The sequence below is a fragment of the Spermophilus citellus genome (assembly GCF_964194105.1).
Source record: "Spermophilus citellus genome assembly, chromosome: 3".
NCBI classification, from domain to species: domain Eukaryota; kingdom Metazoa; phylum Chordata; class Mammalia; order Rodentia; family Sciuridae; genus Spermophilus; species Spermophilus citellus.
In genome coordinates this window covers 192,366,331-192,391,516 of record NC_138184.1, presented here as the reverse complement: position 1 = coordinate 192,391,516, position 25,186 = coordinate 192,366,331, and the positions used below count along the sequence as shown (strand labels likewise).

The following is a 25,186-nucleotide window of genomic DNA, read 5'->3' as shown; positions in this document are numbered from 1 at the left end:
AGAATATTTGATCCATTAGTGAATACACTTTATTTTTCAGCAGTGTACATGGATCATTCTCTAAAATAGACTATATCTTAGGTCACAAGGCAACTCTCAGAGAGTATTCAAAAAATAGAGATAATACCTTGCATTCTATCTGATCATAATGGAATGAAATAGGATACCAATGATAAGATAAAAAATAGAAACTACTCTCACACTTGGAGACTAAACAATGTTAATGAGTAATGGATGGAAAGCAGAAGAAATCAGGGGTGAAATTAAAAAAAATATTTAGAGGTAAATGAGAATAGTGACACGACATATGAAAATCTCTGGGATACTATGAAGGCAATTCTAATAGGAAATTAAGAAGCATTGAACTCATACATTAAAAGAATAGAAAGATAAACAACAATTTAGCATTATGTCTCAAGACCCTAGAAAAAGAACAAATCAACACCCAAATGAGAGGACAGGAAAAATTAAAATTAGCACTAAAATCAATAAAATTGAGATTTAAATTTTTTTTGAAAAAAAAAAATTCAATGAAACAGACAGCTCTTTCTTTGAAATACCCCCAAATCAATGATGTCTTAGCCATGCTAACCAAAAGAGGAAAAAAATCTCAAGTTATTAAAATCTGTGACGAAAAAGAAAGTATCACTATAGATACTATTGAAAAACAGAGGATTATCAAACTATTTTGAAAATTTATACTCCAATAAGCTAGAAAATCTTGAAGACAATGACAAATGACAAATTCCTAGAGATATACAACATACCCAAATTTAACCAGGAGGATATAGAAAATTTAAACATATCAATTTCAAATAATGATATTGGATACACCATGTAAAGCCTACCAACATGGAAAAACACATTACTGAATGGATTCTCACCCCAGTTCTACCAGACTTTTAACAAAAGACCTAACACCAATTATTTCTCAAAATGTTCCACAAAATAGAAAAAGAGGGAACCCTTCCAAACTCATTCTATAAAACTAGTATCACCCTGATACCAAAACCAGACAAAGACAAATCAAGGAAACACAACTTAAGAGCAATGTAATTGATGAACATAGATGCAAAAATTCTTAACACTGGTAAATCACATTTTTAAAAAAACGCATTAAAAAGAAAAAGATAATGCACCATGACCAAATGGGATTCATCTTAGGGATGTAAAATTGGTTCAACATACAGAATCAATAAATGCAATTCATCACATAGACAAAGACCTGAATCACTGATTATTTCAACAGACACAGAAAAAGCATTTGAGAAAATACATTTGAGAAAATAGAAGAAATATAGTTCCAACATTGTAAAAGCTATTTATGACAAACCCAAGGCCAATATCATACTAAATGGAGAAAAACTGAACGCATTCCCTCTAAAAATAGAAATATCACAGGGATGCCTACTTTCACCACTTCTTTTCAATATAGTTGTTGAAACTCTAGCCAGCTCAATTAAGCAAAATAAAGAAAATAAAGGGATATGAACAGGAAAAGAAGAACTTAAACTATTTGTTTGCTATGGACTTGATCCTATGTTTAAAAAACCTATAAAACTCCACTAGTAAACTTCTAGAACTCATAAATGAATTCATCACATTAGCGAGATACAAAATTAACACCCCAAAATCATTTGCATTCATATTCCGTGGATGAATCAGTAAAGAAAACTTAGGAAATCTATCCCATTCACAATAGCTTCAAACACACACACACACACACACTCACACACACACAACTTGGGTATGAATCTTACAAATGAAGGACCTCTACAATGATAACTACAGAACACTAAATAAATTGAAGAACACTTTAGAAGGAAAAATCTCCCATTTTCTTGGATAGGCATAATTAATATTGTCAAAATGGCCATACTACCAAAAGCACTATAAACATTTAATGAAATTCCTATTAAAATCCCAATGTTCTTCATAGAAATAGTAAAAGTAGTCATGAAATTCCTTTGGAAAAGAGGCCCAGAATAGCTAAAGCAATCCTTAGCAAGAAAAACTAACCAGGAGGCAGAACTTAAGTTATACCAGAGTTACAGTAACAAAAACAAACTGGTATTGACAACCAAACAGGCAGACGACAAATGGAATGGAAGAGCAATGGAATTGAAGACTCAGAGACAAACTCACATAAATACGGTTATTTCATACTAGACAAAGATACCAATAACATACATTAGACAAAATATCTCCTTTTCAAAAAATGGTGCTGAGAAAACTGGAAATCCGTATACGGTAGAATGAAATTTACCCCCTATTTCTCACTCTTCACAAAGCTCAGCCCAAAGTGCATCAAAGACCTAGGTATTACACCAAAAACCCTGCACATACCAAAATAAAAGGTAGGCCCAACACTCCAACATATTAGCTCAGGAACAGACTTCTTTAACAAGACCCCTAAAATGTAAGAAATAAAATCAATAATCAACAAATGGGATGGCATCAAACTAAAGGGTTTCTTCATATCAAAGGAAATAATCAAGAACATAAAGAAAGCCTACAGAATGAGAGAAAATCTTTACCACATGCACGTCAGATATGGCGTTAATTTCCAAGACATACAAAGAACTCAAAAAACTTAACATTCTCCACTGTCCCCCCTCCCCTCCCCTCCCCTCCCCTCCCCTTCTCTCTCTCCATCCCCTCTACTATAAATCGTTTCTTCCACTTATATAATTTTTCTCCTACTCCTCCTTTCCTCTTATATGTAGTTGTGTATAACCCTGAGGCTCACCTTCCAATTCCATGCAATTTCCCTTACCTCTCACTTTCCCTCCCGCCTATCATCCCTGTTTAATGTTAATCTTCTTCTCCAGCTCTTCGTCTCTACCCTGTCCTTGGTTACTATATGGTATATTAAGAACTATGTAATGTTTTGAACAACCAACAATAAAATAATTAAAAAAAACTTAACATAAAAAAAACCCATCAATAAATGGCAAAGGAACTAAACAGATACTTCTCAAAAGAAAAAATCCAAATGGTCAACCATATATGAAAAAATGTTTACCATCTCTAGCAGTTAGAGAAATGCAAATTAAAATTACTCCAGATAGAATGGCAATTATCAAGAATACAAGTAACAAAAAAGGTTGGTGAGTATGTGGAGAAAAGGGTACATTCATATGTTGTTAATGGGACTTCGAATTGGAGCAACTACTCTAGAAAGCAATATGGAAGTTTCTCAAAAAGCTAGGAATGGAACCACCATTTGACCCAGCTATCCCACTCCTGAGAATATATTCAAAGGATTTAAAATTACCATACTACAGGGATACAGCCACATCAATGTCTATAGCAGCCCAATTCACAATAGATAAGCTGTGAAGTCAACTTAGGTGCCTTTAAATACATGAATGGATAAATTGTGGTATATACACACAATGGAATGTTATTCAGCCATAAAGAATGACTTTATGACATATGCTGGTAAATGGATGGATTTGGAGATATCATGCTAAGTGAAATAAGACACTCCCCCCCCCCAAAAAAAAAACAAAACAAAACAACTTCTAATGTTCTGGGGCAGAAGTTAATCCACAATGATGGGGGTGGTGAGAGGAAGAATAGACATTCATTGGATTAGAGAAAGGAGAATGAAGGGAAGGGACATATGACAGGAATAGGAATGACAGTGGAATGAACCTGATAAATCTTTTCTATGTATGAATATATGAATAAACCACAGTAAATCTCACCATCATGTACACTCACAAGAATGGGGTCCTAATGAGAATAAGATATTCCATGCTCATATAATTATATCAAAATAGACTCTACTGTCACATATAAATAGACCCAATTAAAAAAAAACATGAAAAGTAATAAGTCAGCAAAAACTCAAGAGCACTGACTGCCATCATGTATTCTGCTACTGCATACAACCTCCTTAGTGTCAGGGGATCTGTGGCCCCTTCTGAGGGGAAAGTAAGGTAAGCAGAAACCCCAGGACCCAACCAGGAAATAAAACCCTTTAAACATGGTTCCAAGTACAACCAATATTTCTTAAAGTAAAAAACTGTGTCCATGTAAACTCTAATGTCCTATATTTCTGTTTGTTTAATTTCTCAGGGTACTATGCTAAGCATTGTGCAAAGGGTAATAATGGATGGGAAGTTTAATTATTAAATTTTATTTTTTATGCAAAAAATCACAGGGACTAGTATAACTCCAGATAGTGGTAGAGGAAGGTTAGGTTTTGGCTTTTGTTTCATTAGCTATTATTTTACAAATACCAAAACATACATTTTACTGAGTTTTTTCAAACTATAGTTATTTATATCAGCTCATATAACCTTCTTTTATGTTCTATAGGTATCGGATATTATGTGTTTCTTATGGATAAGAAAAGTGAACCACAGAGCTTAACAATCCTGGTGCAGCCCAGATAAGAAATGATGAAAAGGATTCAAATCCACTTAGTTTGGCCTGCTACTTCCATTTCTTAGCATCTCTAACACATCTCCCTTGAGTCATCCTTCTGTTGACTAGCTTTTGCATATGTTTTTCAGGTTATTAACTATTAGAAGGCAAAAATTTTAGAACAAATGTAGGGACAGCCCATAGATTGAGATAAAGAAAAAGAGTGAAATTTTCCAAAGAGGTTTTTTTTTTAGAATATTTTCTGGCATAAATCAGTAATTTTCCAGAAATAGGATTATCTAGGCCATCCTTCTAAGATGCCAAATGAGTTTTCAGAACCACTCTCTTAATGTCCACAAGGCGAGTAGCAAACAAAAGATATTATTAGATACTGCCAATTAAAGAACAGTTAAAAATGTATTCATTTTTATATAAATAATTCAACAAAAAATTGGCAATTCAGAGTTGTGAACCAGATGAATACAAACTATGAATCTTTGATTAAGAGTCCCAGAATGACTGTTTTTAATGAGTCAATCTTGGAAGAGCTTTCTGTAGAAGAGCGACTCAGACTGAAAATAGCAGTGCATAGAATGTGCAAACACCCAATTGGAAGCACAGGTCGAGGAAAACTAGGGCATGCTTTCCTACAGAGCTTAGCACTTTAGAAGTACAGTAGAGAAAACTAAAAAGTTGTTTATATGCCTGCATATAATAATTTATAAGCTGGTTTATTCTATTTCATAAGAGATTTATTAGAAAAATCAAATAGCTCTAGGACTCTGTGTGTGCACACGTGCCTGCGTGCAGTTTTGGGAATTAAATCCAGAACCTCATGCATGTTAAAGCACACACTGTACCACTACCACCGAGTTACACCCCCAACCTTCTTTTTCATATTTTTTAGAAAACCCATCAGCCACTCCTTTTTGTTGCACAGTTTGAGGGGTTTGATAAATACATAATGCTATACCCACCAGTAAAAAAAAAAAAAAAAAAAAAAAAAAAAAAAAAAAAATCACATAGAATAAATTCACTGCCTTAAAAGTACCGTAAGCTTTTTCATTCATCCTGTCCTTATCAAATCCCTGGCAACTACTGATCTTCTCACTCTCTCTAAACTCTGCCTTCTTCAAAACGTCACTGTTGCACTTGGATGGCTAACTGTAATATGTAGCCTTTTTAGACTAGTTTCCTTCACTTGGCAATAATATACATTGAAGATACCTCCATAAAACATAGTAAGAAAAATGAAAATGTAGAAATATCTCTTAATGCAACAAACACTGTAGAAAGTACAAGATATCACAGGGTACAATTGTGCATGCCTGTGCATGTCCAATTTCTTAGGAGGCTCAAGGAAGGAGGATCATTAAGTTTGAGACTATTTGAGACTAAGCCACTTATCTACAACCTGTCTCAAAATAAAAAATAAAAAGGACTAAAGATCTATCTAACTACTGGAGTGCATATAGGTTCTATCCCCAGTACTTAGTGAGGAAGGGGAAAGGCAAAATATAAACCATGGTTCATTTGTAGTACTTCAAAATTATTTTTCTTCTAAAGAAAAAAATATACAGTAAAAGGAATAAGCAGAAAATAAAGGCAATATGTCATTGAATTTATATATTAATTTTAATGAAACTAATTATTTAAGCTAGATTAAGATGAATATGCAAATTTACACTATAGATGTCAAGATCCAGAATGACTAGAATGGATGTTTCGAGAATTAGATCTGAAAACAATGAAATACTATATCATCAGAAGAATCATTGATTTTAAAAATCTCTTGAGAATGCAAAAAAAGGCACATATTGGGAAAAAGTATCTGCAAAACATATCTGAATAAAAGGATGATTATCCAAAATATACAAAAATGTCTCAAACTCAACAAGAAAAAAAAGCCTATATAAAAAGCAGTCAGAAGGTCAAAACAGACAGCTCAGCAAAGAAAATATACAGATTGCAAACAAATATATGAAAAGATTCTCAAAATAGTGTCATTGGGGAATTACAGATAAAGACAATGAGATACCACTATATGCTGATTAGAATGTCTAAAATCTGAAATACTGACAGTACCAAATGTAGGTGAGGATGTGTTACCACAGAACTCTGATTCATTGTCATTGAGAGTGAAAAATTTAACAGCCACTTTTGAGGAAAGTTTTGTACTTCCTCTTCAAAACTAAACATATACCCAGCACCCATGCTCCTTAGTATTTAACCAAAGGAGTTAAAAAAAAACTTTTGTCCATGCAAAAACCTGCACACAAATATTTATAGTAGTTTTTATTCAGAATTTCCAATACTTAAAAGCAACTATGATGTCTTTCAGTAGGTATATCCGGAAAATGAAATATTATTCAGTGATAAAAACAAATGAACAAACAAGCCATAAAGAGACATGGTGTGAATTTCAAAACATATTGCTAAGTGAAAGAGGCAGACCTGCAAAAGTCACATGATATGAGATTCGGATCATGACACTGTGAAAAAAACCAAAATTACAGAGAAAATAACAGAGGTTTTCAGGACCTCAGGGAAAAAAAAGAAGAAGAAGAAAGGGAGGCTGGGTAGATACACTACACTGGACTTTTACGAAAGTGAATCTATTCTGCATGGTACTGCGATTGCCAATATATGTCTTTATTCATTTGTCAAAACCTATAGAATGTAAATCAGAATACACCCTAATGCAAATTATGGGATTTAGTTAATAATGCATCAATATTCACTCATCAATTGCAACTAATATACGACAACCAGTGCAAAGTGTCTATAATAGGGGAAACTACATGGAGTAAGTAAAGCTTTAGCTCACTAAACTGCTCAAAAATAAAATCTTCATTTAAAAAAAAAAAGTCTCTTGTAAAGGAAGCAGCTAGAATTTGCTTTTAGATAGTATCAATCGTTAAGTGAATCAGGAAGGAAGGAGAATGGGAAAAGAAAGAAGCATGAACAGTGTTTTAGAAAGGATGAGAACAATAGTATGTGAAACAGTCATTTGCACCCAGAGATGTGTCCTTCTGGAGATGTGAACATCCACTTTGCCACTGGCACAGACACCTATGACTAGTGGTGAGAACACTTCCACAAGGACAGCTTTGTTCTTGAGTCAAATAGCTATCTGTCCTTAAAAATATTTTCTCTTGCTAAAAATATCTATAGGGATTTCCCCCCACTATCTTAATTTTCATTTTTCAAATACCTGAATTTGCAAAGTAGGAGAGAAAAGGAAAACTCATCATTAACCAAAAATATCACAATGGAATTGTTCATTTATGAAACCAATTAACACTCAAATCTACCCACATTCATTGCTCAACTATTTTTTGTTCAGGACCTCACTGGTGGTCAATGAGGGCCCTAAATAGCCATGTAAATAAAATTCAAGTTCAGAGTAATAAATAAAATGTAATGTTTGTCAAAGTAATGATAATGTTCAAAATAGATAAAGTCATAGAAAAATGGAGATAAACCAGCTAAATGAATTTAAAATAAAAAAGGAATAATGTAAGATTCAGAAAATAATTTAAATATTAAAATAGTAGTAGAGATCTTTGGGGAAATGGGTAGTGCTTGATGCCAGAGGTTTTATAAAAGGATTGTCTTAGTGACTCTGCTACAAGACCCAAACATAAAATGAAAGAATCAGGACTTACTGCCTATCTTTTTGTTTGATAAAAAGCATAGTAAATTAAGACAAAGTAGAAAACATACAAATTATTGTAAATCAGAAATATCACCATAATATTGTTTTCATTTTGTTTAATATTTTTTTTAGTTGTAGTTGGACACAATGCCTTTATTTTATTTATTTTTATATGGTGCTGAGGACCGAACCCAGTACCTCACACATGCTGGGCATGTGCTCCAACACTGAGCCCCAACCCCTTGTTTTCATATTTTTAAGGTGACATTCTCTCAATTTCTGCCCTCTAAAAGAACTTCAATTATAGTGGGCTTTTAGTAATACATTTATGTTTCAAGTAGAATACTGCCACCCCCCACCCCTATATTTATGAGTACTTGTCCCTGTTCACAGATTTCTATAAAGCAGGACAAGGGAGAAAACAGACCAAGCATCTTGCAATGGTGCTGCCCCATCATGAAGCTTCCTAGTTAGTCATGCCCAAACATCTTCAACCCTGGGTTTGGCTACTCCAAGTACACATGTGGCCCATTAGGTTCAGTATTTAGTTGATGTCCAGCATCATTTTTGAAATATTAAAAATAATTTTACACATTGATCAAAATTTGGAACAATTTATGAAAGGAATGATAGAATGACCTACTACTGCATGGTACTGTAGTATAAAACAGTTAATTATTTAGTATTTCTGTGACTACAATATAGCATCTTATCATAGAAAAATTCTCCCACTGATTGACACTAATCTGTTTCCAAAGCTCAATATAGTATCTATCACTATCACTGACATTGAGGAAACAAACAGGAGAAGTGAATTATGACATCCATGCCTGAGAGAGTTTGTGTTCTGGTTGGAATTACCTTTTTACAGTTTGCAATGATAATAAATAATTCATAATTAATTGTATTTTAATTATTTTTCATTAATTAATCATGATTATGTTAGTAAAAGGGAGTAAAGATGCAGCAGAAAATACTTAAAAAGGCATCATCAAGGAGGCACAATTTGATGAGACCCTTCAGAGATATTTAAAATAGCCGAAGTCCAGAATGCTATAAACAGCATAAGAAAAAAGAGGCAAAAAGTAAAAAGGCCTGACAGGGTTGATACTATATTAAGAAGCCAGGAATACAAAAATAGAGGGAAATAAATGATTAGATAAGAGTTTATTTTCATATTGTTGCTAAATCTTTAAAAACAATGCTGCTACAAAATAAGTATATTTCCAGTTAGCAATGTATAAGGGTCTGTTCAAGGAAAATCAGTATTAATTTGCCTTTGAAATAGTTCAGTATTCATCTGCCTTTCATATTTTTGAGCATAGAATCTTATTGAATCTCAATGCTAGAATAATGTTACAAAAGTGCTTATGAGATCAATATCCTTTACATCATTCTTATCTGTATTTAATTTCAGAATTTTATATTTTGCCATCTTATTCTAAATGATAAAAACCTTTATCTCCTTGATCTCTGGTTTATACAGTTCCTGGCAGACAGACACTGATCTACCAGGAGGATATTACTTCTTTCTGGTTCCTGCTCCCTGTCTTTCCACAGTCCACTGCAAAAGCAGAAGAGGGGAAAAGGTAACTTTGGGCATATTTATGATGACAGCATAATTATTTCTTACTATTTTTCTCCATTTCTTATGTGTTCACATCTTTGCACAGTAAATAATACCTCCCCCCGCCGCCTGGGGTTTTATACTTTCTGAGCAGAATGTGGTACCAAAGACACATACAATGACTTAACTGCTTTCACAACTCCCTCGATATCTGCAGTTAAAAATATTCTTATATATCATTGCTCTAGTAAGACGATGCCTTAAGAAATGTTTCTAAATAAATTTGTTTCCATGGAAGAGTGTAATATTTTCTGAAGTCTATTTAAAATATTTTAAAGCTTTTAAAGGGTCTCATGATCGTTATTAAATGTCACAGCTATAACATACTCCAATTTCCTTTTCAAACAGTGATGCTCTTTCTAATGCTTTATTTTATAAAGTGCTCTACCTCATTCAAAAGTGTACCTAGGTGATATTTTTATTATGCTTTAAAATATTTGTGATTATTAAATGTATTTCATAGATGTTGATATATTATTCAGAACTCAATTCATACATATAGATATTTCATAAATATCAAGTGACTTAGCAAGAGCCTCTAACCCTGCAGCTGTCCTCAGTCATGAGGAATAAAGCCTTGGTAATTACTCATTCAGATTTCTTTATTTTTAGCTCACATACTTCCTCTTATTTTATGTGGGACTATGTAATGTTCTGAAAACTTCAAATAAAATGAATACTTGCATAAATTTGGACCATAAAACAATTTTCTAATGTGTCATTTTTTACTGAAAGGCATAAAACTTTCTGGGTTAGAGTTTAATTTGGGAGTTGGTTTGCTGAGATTGACTTTAAGGGTTAATGATCTTGAATTAACCATTCTTCTAAACAATTAATCAGTATACTGTTAGCTTCCCACACTGAATTTTAATATCCTTTGATTGGAGAAAAACAATTCTTTGATTATCATGTACTTACTTATGGCTTCCCATTAAAGGAATCTCGGAACAGTTTGAGAACAAATAGCTTAATGTATGTGAGGATGAGTGATCTGTCTTAGACATTAAACAGGACTTGTAAGTGTGTTTAAGTATATATATAGAACAGTCCATGCAGTATTAGTAAGACAGCTCCATAGGATAAAGAGAAACTGTATACATACTGATAGGACACCCATCAAAATATTACAGCTTCCTCCCTCTCCTATACACATTTATATATCAACATAAACACAAACACACACAACTACTAGGGTCCAGGGAAAAATCTAAAAGCAAGAAGATGAGAATTTAGCATGCAATAATACTTTGGAAAACATGGGCAAAGGACAGAAAAAACAGCTGCTAGTTAATTTTTGTTGGAATTTCCCCTAACACACAGGAATTATCAAGTGTTTTATATATATTAAGTTGTTCACTCCTCAGTGATCTTTTAAAGAAATTACAAATAGTATGTCACTTTGCAAAACATCAGTTTTTCAAAATATATCCAAAATTATATGGCTGAGAAATCACATGCTGAGGTTTGCACACAGCCTGACTGACTCCATAGTCCACATTCTTCTTTTAATGGGCTAGTTTTATTTGCTTGTCCTTTTTAATTAATAGTGCAATAGCCTCCAACACGGGACATTAAATGTTTAATGTGTGATTAAAGGCATAATCATGTTGATTATTTACACTAGCAAGAATATTGTTCTTGTTTTCTAATAAATGATTCAAAGTTAATGACAACATTATTGTAAGAGAACAACATTATTGTAAGAGAACTTAGAATTCCTGAACTGTTACTAGGATATTACTTGGTTAAAATCATGCCTTAGATAGAGTATGATACATAAGCTACCATGTTTAAAATGGTTATTTATGGATGTCCCAGACTCCTTCCTATTCTTAGCAACATATCTAATTCTGGGTCACCTAATTAAGTGCTTCAGTCCCACAATTTCAGTCTGGTAATTTAACATATACTATCAAGGTTACCTAGGGACACAATAGGAAAAGAAGTTTATTTCATGGTGCATTTTACAACCAATTTCATGAATTGCATGGATGAACCACCACCTACCTCTTACTTAATGGCCCAAGTTGTTCCTTAAATACTCCCAAAGACTATAGCATCAGCATATATTACATAGAAGAAAATTCCTATGAAATCATTTTACATTTTACTTTTGCCTATAATAGATCTTTCACTGCTACTTATTTAGTTACAAGTCAAGTCTGTCACATGATTGGTTAAATTAGAAGGCATGTTTTACCCAATCCAATACTTATTTTACATTATATGATGGTGGCTGAGATTTAATTAAAGGAGTTTTAAGAGTAGATGAATACTTGTGAAATGTCTGATCTTATAGATACTTTCAAGAAAAATGGAATATGTATTTCAAACACTGTTTTATATCACAACACTGATTATAGTAATATAAAAGTTAACATAATCTGTTGTCTTAAATTAAGTTTCATTTTGTAATTTCACAATTTTTGACAATTTTGTAATTTCACATTATTCTCTACAAAATATTCATGGCTTAAATATACCCTAATTATAGTAAACATAGTAGTTTATTTAGTTTTTAAACATTTTAATTTGTCCTCAATCCATTTGATTTTATTCCAAGTTGATTGCCAATTTTGCCATTATCAATTAAATAATTCCTTTTTCATGTATAAAAATTCTCAGTTGAATTTTACTGGAAAATGAATTTCCATGCATATGTAGAATTTTACAAATTACAAACAGTTAAACTAAATTATTCTTAGTATATGACCCAGTCAATTTTTATTACAGTTTTTCCCCCAGAAAATGTGTATCAATTGGTTAATAAGTTTGATAAACACCTTATGCTTCTATTGGAACTAATCATAATTTTAACTTTCAAGCAAAGTCTACACACTGGCAAGTAAAATACTTATATGTAAAACTTTAAGATGTATAAGCATGATAAAAATATTTGAAATAGAATGCTGCAAATTCCTTAAACATTTCTCTCCCTTTACTTTATCAACAAAAGTTAGAATCCAGAAAATGTTGGGAAAAAATGAGGATTTTAGGAAAGATTGTCATATCAAAGGAGGAAAAGATTAAGCCACCTATGGCTTTTTTCCCCCACATAATGTCTAAGTGTTCTCTCAAAAAAAAAAAAAAATGGACTAGAGCTTTTTAACTCTAAACAAATATAAATGACTTATAAATGTTATTTTCTAATCCCTCATTAAATCAAACTAATATCAAACTATTTCACCAAACCATTCAGGTTACATGGCCAATGCCAACTTTTTAATAATGAAATCCAAAATAAGACCAAAAAAAAAAGAATCTTCAGATTTTTAACTTTCCTGGGCTGATTTTTATCCTAAAGAAGATGTACACTGAGATTTTAGTTTCCTGTTTGGTCTTTCTAGTTGACCTAGACTCTTGACCTCTCCAAAATAAATTTATTAAATGAAGGAGTAAGACTAGGTAACCTCCGAGTATACTTTACATTCAGAATTATATTTCAACTTTGCTTTGAACACTTGCTTTCAGAAGACAAGATGGGTACAGGAAAAAATTTAAATGCTATACATTGCCTATGTTTATAAAAACATCTACCAAAGCCATATTATTTACAGCATATGTAAGACGACTTGTTTTTATTATAAACTAACGGCTTATTCTATGAAACGGTAATATTGTCTCTCAACATGAAAACTTAGCTAAAACATAAGAAGACTCAAATTCAGGTGACTTTGTGCTGACCCTTTGTCTCTAACATTTGGAATTTTTTTTATCTCTGCAATTTAAGAGCTGAGAAGCTGTGGAGGGAAAATGAACAGGAGTTGCACTGTCATTGTGTCAGATTCTAGTGATTACTTATTTACAGAGAGATGAGTGACCTTGAAACCATGCTGAGAAGGCAAAAGGCTAGAGACAAAAGTGCTGGGCAAGTTCTCTCTCAGCAGAATAATGAGCCGTGGTCACCCAGCACTTCTCATGCACTGAAGCTTGGTGTACACCGGGCAAGTTGTGGTGAGGCACTTTGCAATGAACCTCTTCCTACGGGTGTTTTATGAACTAAGGGCATTCTTACTGGCATGCAGAGACTTGCTTCTGCAATTTCATTAGAAGTTAATAAAAAGGCCCAGAACCAAGCTTTTCTGTTTATGGGGCCATAAAAGCTCTTTCAGGCATCTTTCTAGTGACCTCCTTAATATACATCATTCCTCTGGAATTCAGTATTTGTCTCTTGTCTTCAAAACATGTTGGTTTATTTTCCTCAGACAAGCAAAAGTTACAAAGCCAAAGAAAGCAAAATAGTATGACTTCCTCGATGGTCACTGTTCAAGAAGGAACTTTCCTGATGTTTAAAGCCACAGTAATGCTTCTGAGACTTCAAACATTTACATATTATCCTGACCTACATGAGCCTCTGATGTTTGGGTGATCTGAAAACCATCCCCTGACATTTGCACTTGGACTTTTATATAATCTGGTCTAGAAGTATTGGTTTGCCTTCAAACCATAATTTTTTAATAGTTCCATAATTCATTTGAATGCTGTCATCAGAATCTATTTTGTTTTTCCTAAAACTGTTTTATAAAAAGGGTCAATCAAGTCCCTAGTTTGTACCCTGCATTTCATAACTACATATTTAGTTGTATCTTTAAGAAGCTATTTCATTGTGTTTACTAGTGAAGGAGCTGGAAAGACTGGTTAGAAAAATAGCAGCTTTTCTCCTTATGTCTGGGAACAATAGCCAGAACAAAAGAATCTGACAAGGTTTTTTTGGTCACTACTTTTTTTCCAGCCCAAATTTAGAAATTTATTGCCTCAACCAAATTATTTTGATAATTTAATTTAGTAGATGACCAATGAATACATGAGTCCAATACTGGGGAGACAGGGAATTTGTGCAAAAAGCAATGACATGTCTAATCACTGCTATTTGCTTTGTGTTAGGCACTAATAATTACCTATTTCTCACAATGAGATTTTATATAGAAACTACAGCTTTGGAAAGATTAAGGACATCTCCCAAGGTCTCAGAAGTGAGCCAGAATCAAAATAATTATCACTGTATATGTCAAAAAGAAGTTGGACTCTTATGTGTCACAAGTAACTATCTCCCACCATCTTTTAACCTTCTCTGAGCTAGTTCTTCCCCTGATCCTAGAGAGAATGTCAGGGAGCATCCCCAGCTTAACAGTTTTCTTTAATCACAAAATAATCTCATATCACTACTAAAATGTCCATGCAAAACCTCAGACTTCATACAAAGAAAACATTCTCTTTTCCCACCTTGGGTTACTTCATGCTGAGGAGCCTGTATTAATGATGGAATTGAGTATTTTCCTCAACTCCTCACTAGGCTGTGTGGCTTGGCAGGGAATCAAATCCCAGGGCAAGGGGTTTAGGGAAAAAGGAGATACCATTGTCATGTGGAGTCAGAGTCCTTTCAGTGACAGCAGGACAACTCCTGACTCAGGAGAAGGGCAACACATTTGTCCATTTCTCACTGAACTTCTATGACATGCATCACACCCCTATGCTGGTAGCTTCTACTCACTCTTCTCCACCCCAGAACTTCTACCTCTGGCCCTCTGAGCACAATAAATTCCCAAGCATCAGCCATCAGGAAGTGCACATACTTTCCCCCACCATGTGTCATTACAGCTCACTCCCAAGGGTAGTGTTCTAACTCTCTGTGGTCAAGAAGAGGACATCTCAAGCCCATCTTTTCAGGCAGGTGCAAACTGATCTCCCAAACCCCAAGTAACTATCAGGCCTTATGAATGGACACTTTCTAATATCAACTTACTTTCCAGTGAGGGGGAATCCTCCTTCATAAAGCAGCTCTTTTGCTTTCTCCATGAAAAAAAAAAAAAAAAAGGTAGAAGCATTGATTACCTGTCCTATACTGCTGCAGTCTGGCTGGCTGGGCAAAACTAACCTGGGGGAGGGGGGGATACGAATGACAAGCAACTTGTGAAGATCGATACAGCGGGAGCGGGAGCTGCTTTATTGTAGGACAGTAGGGGTATATATACATAACTGAATACACAGTTTGTTCTTAATTAACAAACTAGATACAGCAGTCAACCAATAAGGAATCCTCATCATCTTAATGATTACACACAGTTTAACTTAATTGACATAATCTAGACACAGCAGTCAGTCATTAAGGAATCTCTATCATCTTAATGGCTTGCTGGTGTTACTCAGAAACCACTCCCTCTGGCAAAATGCCAGGCGCCATCTTGACTTGTTTATGGACCCTAACACTATACCACCATCTCTACAGCCTCCTCCACATCCTCATCAAGCCTCTAGGTACCTCCAATGTTTCCTCCTGGCAATGGATAAGCTAAAATTGAAAACTAGATTGTTACCCTGTCCTTTAAAATATCCATATCAATGGCATAGATCTGACTGAGAATATGTTAGGCATAAATTTGTTCATATTCCTTGGTTGACTCTCCCATTTGAACACCCCATTATGATATCTTGGACATCTAAAGATAAAATAAATTTCACAATTGTTACCTTGGAAATAGCTAAGGAATAGATTACGAAACAGAATCCACACTGACTATCCATCCAATTTAAGCAATCCCAAATAATGCATCAAGGGCTAAGGACTCTTGACTCAAATATTAATATCACATTATTAGTACAAACTCTGAAATGGGTCAGCAGTGCTTGTTCTTCAAAAACCTGGGAGTACATATTTGTATTTATGATTAAGCAGTGAATATTTTAGTCACTTTCACATACATTTAGATGTATATGACAATCTATATAAATAAAATGAGAATTTCTAACCAGGTGTGGTGGCATATACCTATAATCCCAGTGGCTTGGGAGGTTGTGACAGGAGGATTGATAGTTCAAAGCCAGCCTCAGCAACAGCCAGGCACTAAGCAACTCAGTGAGACCTTGTCTCTAAATAAAATACAAAATAGGGCTGGGGATGTTGTTCAGTGGTCAAGTGCCCCTGAGTTCAATCCCTGGTACCAAAAATAATAAAAATAAGAATTTCTAACCATCACATAACAAAAGAAAAAATGTAAAGTACTCAATTAGTAATGATTCACTCAGATTAACTATGAATCAAGGTAAATTCCAGTAAAACCAGGATTTGGTCCTTGGATTATTCCAGTCTCTAACCAAGACAAAGCAAACCTTCAAGCTGAGAAAGGGCTGAAATACTTGCCCAATATAAATGGAGGAGTTCACCCAGGCAACCTGAGACAGATGAACCAAATTAGGATAAATTAAAGATTTAATAAGCTTATAAAGATATTTCCCCTAGCCCAATAAAACTTTGAAATTATTTGTTCCTAAAATACTAAGAATACTACTGTAATCTTAACATGTGGTATGCTAAACTCATGTTTAGAAATAAAAGCATTCTGCCAGATATGGTGGTGCACATCTATAATCCCAACAGCTCAGAAGACCTAGGCAGGAGGATCACAAGTTCAAAGCCAGCCTCAGCAACTTATTGAGTCCCTAAGCAACTTAGCAAGACCCTGTCTCAAAATTTAAAAAATAAGAGGGGCTGGGGATGTGGCTCAGTGCTTAAGTATCCCTGGGTGGTTCAATTGCTGGTACCCCACCCCCAAAAAAGCATTCCAACTAAGTACAACCCAAAGCCACTCACTACTCCCTTCTAATTTAAATTTGTATTTATTACTTTTGTGCTTCAGTAGAAGTATGTTTGAAGGGATGTCTTTGGCAGAAAAACAATATAGTCAGTAGTTTATAAAATTAAAAGATAAGTATCCTCTAGTCTGATGTAGAGTTCAAGGACTTAGTGGTGGTAAGGGAGAATTGGGGGGAGGGCTGTAATGGACAGAATCACCTGGGAAAGACACCTGATTTTTTCCTTATCCTATCCACCTGATTACCTAAAGCTGTTGCAGGAGGGCAAGCTGATTGTGCATGTACATCTTTAAAAATAGCTTTATATCAGACTCTCATTAATCAAAGCAGTATCTTTTCATTTTAAGGTTTAATAAGCTGGTCTCAAATTGCCAAGGGACTTGTTTGTGGTCATACAGTAATCAGAGTCCCAACAAAACAACTTCAGACTCCTACTCTAACATTCTGAAAATATATTCAAATGGCTTAGTTTACAGGTTTGTCACTTATTTTTCAGAAAAGTTTCTTTATCTCTTCCCCGAAATTCTCTTTCTACATTGATCATATTCACAAAACTGTTCAAATGTATTTTTCAGGAAGATATGCTATGCCCAAGTTTTTAACACAATTGGCATTAAACTTAACTTTTCATATAAATAGTCATCATTACCTCTAGATGCAAGATGAGAACACATTTTCCAGTTTTGAAACTATTTGTCCTGCCACTCTTGTTAGCAAGTCTTGTTTCAACTGAACAGAACCTTTTCATTAGTTACAATTATTCCATTGTCTAATAACAGTTCTCTAAATTTTATGCCAATATGAACTTTGCACTGAGTCGAACTTCAGGTCCTATTTGTTCAAGGGAATAAAAGAGGACAGTTTGAGAATGTAAAACTATATAGTAAACATACTACACTTAAAATAGGTACTGTTTCCATCCTGGTCAAATTTCTCTGCTCACCCATACTTATTCCAACCTTCACCAGAAAAGGTGGCAGGGAACTATTTTGGACCTTTTGGTTCTTGATATTTTTAACTAAGTAGACAAAACTTGCAAGCAATGGTGTTGACGGATCTGGGCAGAGAGCAATCTGCCCAGGGCGGGGAGTGAGTAGGCTCCAGCTCTGCCGTGCCCTAGGCTCCTGATGCTGCCTGAAATATTCAGTCTCCTTTCCCAGACTGTAATGACCTGGGCGCTGGGCGTCAGGGCTAATGCAGCAGGGACCAGCAGAGCCACTGCCTGCCACATGGAGCCAGGTGCCCAGTCCTCCTGCCTGGTGTTCCTGGTCGCTACATGCAGCCCACCTTGACATACCAGGCCTCAGTGCACCTGCACTAGGTCCTAGAACTGCGCACATTTTGCACCTTTCCAGGTGCTACCTCTCCATCCCATACCTGCCTTGGAGGGAGAACCTGTGGTGCCCCCGGGATACCTGCGCCCAGGCCGGTCCTGACGTGCTTTTCAGAACCCAGAGATCTACCACTCTTCGCACAAGCCCCACGGTGGGCAGTGACCACCCTTGGAATTCAAGCCCTGTAGCCCAGAGCCCGCCCTATCCGATGCCCAGCCAAGAGTTGGCTAGTGCCTGACACTGTTGAGACCAGCTTACACCTGGATTTGATGGAGTCAACATATTCCACATCCTTCCTAAAACCTTTCGCCACTACACAGCCCAAAGAACGCCACAGGAAGAAAAGACACACTATTATATTAATATTCTCTTTCCATGGTGGTCACCCTTTGGGATTTTGTTCTTATTTTATCACCCCACCCCACCTCCTTTATTGTTCTTAGGTATCTCTAATGCTGAAGCTTTCATTGACTCCATTGAAAATTCCCAACTCCATTGACAGAAATACTTTGATTTTGATTTATTCAAAGTCAGCTTGAGTCTGTAACTTTTGAAAGTGGCCAAGAAGTAGCTAATATAGAGCGCCATAGCACTGTGGCTAGGCGCTATTATGGTATGGATCTGAAACAACCCTCAGAGGCTCATGTGTTGGGAAATTATTGGATCATGAGGACACCAACATTATTCATAGATGAATAAACTATTGAGAGGTGGTGGAAACTGCAGAAGATGGGACCTAGTTGGAGGGCATGGGTCCTTGATGGCTGCCACTTGATCCAGGCTTGCTCTCTCTATCTCCCTCCCTACTTCCCATAGCTGGAGACCACAAACTATCATGCTGGTCCCTTCAGGTGTGACTTACAACTTCATCACAGGTCTAGAAACAATGGAGCCTCCCCACCACAAACTGAAACCATAATCAAAATAAAACTTTCCTCCTCTAAATTGATTTTCTCAGACATTTTGTCACAGCAACAGAAAAAGTTAACATGAATGCTAAAATGTTTTATTTTACATATATTTCAAACCATTTGTATGAAAAATTTCCTTTTCCAGCCACAATGCTCAATGAATTGGCTTCTCAAGTCATAGAATGTTCTGGTCCATAGACTCTAAGTCAGGATTTCTCAACCTCCACTACCCATATTTGGGGCAGTATAATTGTGTGTTGTGTGGTCTGCCTTGTACATGGTAGCATGCTTAGTTTCAACATACCTTAGACTCTATGACTACACCTAGTAACAACTCCTTCAATTGTTACAACCAAAAATATCACTAGATACTGCCAAAGTTCTCTTTGGGCAACACCATTCCCCTTTAACCTTTAAATATCACTGATCTAAGCCATTTGGTACTGAATTCTAAAAGTTACTCAGAATAGCCTATTTTGCATGATAAATTATTCCTGGTGTGCTTGAAGTGGAAAGGAAATAACATTTAGGATTTTCCTGGGGCTATCATATATACTTATATTATTCAAACCAAATGCAGTGAAGTGCATGATAATTTGTTTACTGACATTTTATGTTGTATTTCTCTAATGTATTAAAAATACACTTCAGGGAAAAGGTAAGATTAATTGTCTTGCATATGAGGAAATTGATATACACTAATCAGGAGAATTTTAAATTATCCAAAATGCACATGCATAAAAATTTTCAGATTAATCTGATTTAAAAATGGAAAACAAAATCCAGCATATTGTGATAGATAATATTTTAGGCCTTCATCTACAAATATCATAAAAAGATGTTACTTACCAAATCAAGTTACATATTTTCTTTTTTAAAATGTTTTTTAATATTTATTTTTACATCAGTTCATAGTTTTCTGACAATGGACAAAAACTCTATGAAAATAATTATTTCCTGTAGTCTCATGACTGCTCAGAGATTAATTCTCTCCACTGTAATGGGCAGTTATACATGTGACACATAATTATTAAGTAGCTAAAATAAAGGCATCCAATAGAAGTTACAGAATTTTCACTATGTACTAGTCTCTGTTTTTAGAATGCTGCTTTCAATTTACCTCTATGAACATCCTGGAAAAAGGTCATCTCCCCTTCCAATACCTTCATTTTCCATATAAATTCTTCATGGAGCTTGCATCTTTCAGATCTTAAAGAACTTTCATGTCTGCTTTCTTATTTACCACTCTTGGAATTCTGAAATAAATAGAGGGAAACCAAAGCTATGAAAACATAACTCTTTCCTCAAAACAGAGATCAAATGAAAGAGCAAGAACTTGCTGTTTTGGTTTTATAGTCTTCTCACTCTTCCAAAATGACTCACACCTGATGTGGATCCTGGATGCTTTCCATTGGCTCTGACCACTTACAGATATTTCTCTACCTCACTGACCTGGACCACGCCTGAAAATTATTTAAGAACACTCAAAATAAAGTGAGGTTCAAAATACTTCAATGGAGACTGCTTACTCCTTGTTGCAAATGGAAGACCCAGAAGTTGATAAACCTGAATTCAAGCTTTAGACTCTGGTCAGCTCACTCTGTGAAATTGGGTAGTTTTGGTGTCTCTTTTGTCTCATAATTAAGTTGGGCAATGAGACCAGTTCTTGTTGTGCCAGATTCACATTAACCTCATCTGACTCTTGTCTTCCACAATAATCAGATAAGGTATGTTTTCTTTCATTACCTTGAGTTTGGTGATCAACATGAGGACATAGGGGCAGCTGCCCCCTGTAGCTGTCAATTGTGAAATATCAGGAACTGCACGTGGGCAAGCTGATCAGTGACAAGAACAACCCCAGGAAATAATTATCTTTGTTCTCGCCACTTGCATCTCATGATAGGCAAATAGGATCAGAAGTGTGCCACCTGGCCACAAACCTCCATGTGTGAAAAGGCACTGCCATGGGCAAGCACCTTCTCACACCTTGAGAAACAGTCCTTTTAATAACTTGTGTTCTGTTCCAAACCAGATACCCCCCTCGCTAGCCATACAGACTTCTTGGACTTTTGCTGCTGCTGTGAAACCAGATACAGAATGGAACTGGGCAAAAGTGGTTTCAGCCATAAAGGAAGACACATGGACATTTTAAGTCACCCCAGACTCATTACCATCTCCTTGCAATACGAGTCCCTAACAAAATTCCCACCCACCAGCACTATGTTAGTCTGATCCATTTCTGACTCTGATTGAATCATGCCCATATAAAGATTGGAAGAAAGCAACCCTTCATCTCTGCAATGGACACAGCCCTCTCTCTAAGAAGTCATAAATAATCCTCCTACTCCTTATGTAAAATCTGCACTTTCTCCCCTTACAAAAGGACCCTCATTGTTTCAAGGCAAGAAGTCTGATAGGAGAGTGATTTCTCCAGGCTTCTACTTATTAACTAGCAAAGGAATAAGTTTTACTTCACTGTGTACTTGGCTCTTGGTTTTGTTATTGGTTCTATGAATCTGGAAGAGAAAAAAAAACTCAGTTGGGGTTAGAAATTTGTAATGGCACCTACCAGTTTGCAGTCACCCATCCCCTGTATAAATCACTCCTAAGTCAGCCTCCTGGAAAGATGGGCTTTGGACAAGAAGTCCGCATCTTCTCATTTAGTATCTTTTCAAATAGATTTCCTTGCTTCAACACCTCCTTTCTTGAGTTATTTGCCTTGTCCTGGCCAACAGCTGGACTTGGGTGTGGTGACAATAACAATCCAAACTGTGAAGATCAAAAGAGAAGACACAGTAAAAAAAAAAAACGCTTGCTGATGTATTTTAAAACTATCTCATGAAATGTACCTGCAGATAATATTAGGAATTTAAAAATTTTTACTGTATTAATTAGAAATCCATAATATTTTGAAAGAAGTTCTTTTAAAATGCCATTTATAGCAGCAAGTGGAAAGTTCCAACTTAATTATCCTGCACATATTGAGGTAGATTCAGCCATGGAAGCAACTTGGAAGAAGTAGACAAAGATAAATGAACACATACAAGGAAAACCTATTGATAGCAAGGAAATATCAGGGAAAAAAAGGTTGAAAATCTTGGCTTTTCCTTGTCAGTAAATATAAGAAACTTATTGAGAGTACAAGACATTGTGAAGTCTTTTATTTAGAATGCTGTGCATTTTTATTCAGACAAGAAAGGAGAAATGGGGACAGAAAATGGAAGAAATGTTTCAATTTGAAATGACTGGAGAGCCGATTGTTGAACCACAGAACCAAATGAAGAACTAAGCAACAAATTAACATCTTCTAAGACTCACAGCACTTCACTGCTAGAAGAGGAATTTGAGACCATCTGATCTCACTCTCAATCATATTATGACACATTGCAATCAGCTGACAATGCTGAGACAGCTGGAGGAAGTTAAAAGAGCTTTTAAGAGACTAAGGCAGAATGAGGCTTAATATGTTTCAGTGCTGCACACCTGAAATAATGATGGCTGAAAAATGAAGTTTCACCTTTTGAAAGAGCCTTCAGGAATTTGTGTGTGCTGTGTGCTTGTATAATTTTCCATAACCACTGACATGTCTTCATCACAGTAGATCCTATGCCAGCAGAGTTGATCCTATGTCCCATGTGATTCTCACAGCCTTTCCCCAGAATTTTCAATACTATGTCTCGTACCTCAACATTTTTTGGAAGAGTGAATCTCAACTTTAGGTGCATATAGAAACTACCTGTATATTTTTTAATCTCAAACAATAATGCTGCATAAAAGAAGCTTGGCAAAATGTATACTGTATTACTATTATGTATAGAGGGTTTTAAGAACCGCAAACTAGTTAATGGTGACAGAAAGGTGGTGGGAGGGAGAATTTACAGAGAGGCACTAGGAAACTTTGGGGCTGATAGATGTGCTCATTATCTTGATTGTGGTGGTGTGGCTTCACAGGTGTATTCATTGTCAAAACTTATCAAATCATACACTTTAATATATGCAGTTTATGACATGTAAATTATGGCATAATAAAGTCATCAAAAAATTAAAAGTGAAAGAAAGAATGAAAATGAGAGAGGCCCTTTGCATGGAACAATATTGGCTGACAATATGCCATGACCTTGGAAAGATGATTCTCACTAATCTATCCATCTACACCTATGGTCCTCTATATACTTTAAATGAAAAATCAAGCTTATGTGATAAATGTTCTCAATTGTGGCTCTTCAGAATCAGAGGTAATCTATGACACAAGTTATCAGGTCTGGCTAACCCCAGGGTGGTAAGAGGAGCAACAACCTGCCTATGGCATACAAGCATGAAAACTGCTACCATCAAAGAGAAGCCATCATCAATGTCACGAAAACTGAAGTTTGTAGATGACATGAGGAGTGTTTTAAAAACAAGACTTGGATTAGGCACAGCTGTGAACATGCTGGATGACACTATCCAAGTGTATCAGTCTGGATGCAAGTGCAACAGTTCTTTCATCTCCTTGTTAGCTACTTCAAAGGATTGATATACCACTAAGTAAGATATCAAGCTAGTTTTGCTAGGATTTGGAGTTCCAAAAACCATGTCTTACTAAAGACTCTTATTACAAATCAAACTGTCATTACAGAGTCATGTCTGAAGAAACTATCATTCTGAAGAGGTCCCAAAGGGATGACATTCATACATCAACATCTTCATTGGATGCACCCCTATCTGAAGATCCTACTATTCTTAGGATGGGAAAGACTTAGAAAATAAAAACCCATGATCATATTTCTCAAACTCTAAGCTACACCATGATATAGTAAAAAAAAATAGAGCCTGGAAGAAAACACTATAAAGGAAAGTTCCAACTTAATTATCCTGCACATATTGAGGTAGATTCAGCCAGTGCCCCGAAGGAATGAAAGAGGAAAATAGAGTTCAATTTATGGTGGTACTCAAAATTACTCAGAAAACACCCTTCAGAGACCCTTTCTTAGAAAGAACAGGTTACTAATTTCAAGGTGACAGTGAATCTGGGTTAAAAAAAAAAAACAACAACAACAAAACAGTCACTAATCTATAGCAGAATGTCCTCCTCAGAATGATAAGGGATCATAGAACACCCAAACTCTACAGAGCTGCAGAAAATATTTCAGAGAACAGAACATGCATAAAGGTAATATTTTTTTTTTTTTTGGAGAGAAAACAATGATCCATTGTTCTTACTCTGATACTTAATACATCCTGGAGTCTCAGGATGAATTTTATTTCAGCTTTGCTATTAACTTTATTCCCAACTTTGCTCAAACATCAGATTTTTTATCTCTCTACCATTAAAATACTGCACCGTTCGAGAGTTTGAAAATTAATACAAGAAAACAAAATATGTATCAAAAAAATTTAAGCTTATGCAAAAAGAAATTACATCACTAATTCTTAAAAGATGCAACTAAGAAGATGTGACTCTTCAGATGTGAAATATTAAAATGAAATATTTTCAATATTTGTTTGGATGCTATTTGATATTGTAGTTTGATGTAAACAAATCATTTTAAACCACTGCCATGTTACCTTAAGTAACATGTCAAAAGTTCTGTTGAGAAAAGCCTTTTGTGACTGTCATCATGAGATTATAAAGTGACATATTTTTTCAAGGATGAAATCAAGCACACTATTATTTTATGTGTATTATATACTGTGTATTATGTTATAT

General features: G+C 35.2%; 2 long non-coding RNA genes across 2 annotated transcripts in view; one reads left to right on the top strand and one right to left on the bottom strand.

The window, feature by feature from the left end:
* Window positions 1-25,186, top strand: part of LOC308643623 — a 738,763-nt gene that overhangs the window by 48,470 nt on the left and 665,107 nt on the right. The window lies entirely within an intron of this gene.
* The window catches only part of LOC308643622, a 32,498-nt gene continuing 27,839 nt past the window's right edge, over window positions 20,528-25,186 (bottom strand). The window contains exons 2-3 of the long non-coding RNA XR_014020758.1: window positions 22,067-22,266; window positions 20,528-20,753 (exon numbers count right to left, since the gene is read on the bottom strand). This is a non-coding gene — a long non-coding RNA (uncharacterized lncRNA). The remainder of the gene's footprint in view (window positions 20,754-22,066; window positions 22,267-25,186) is intronic.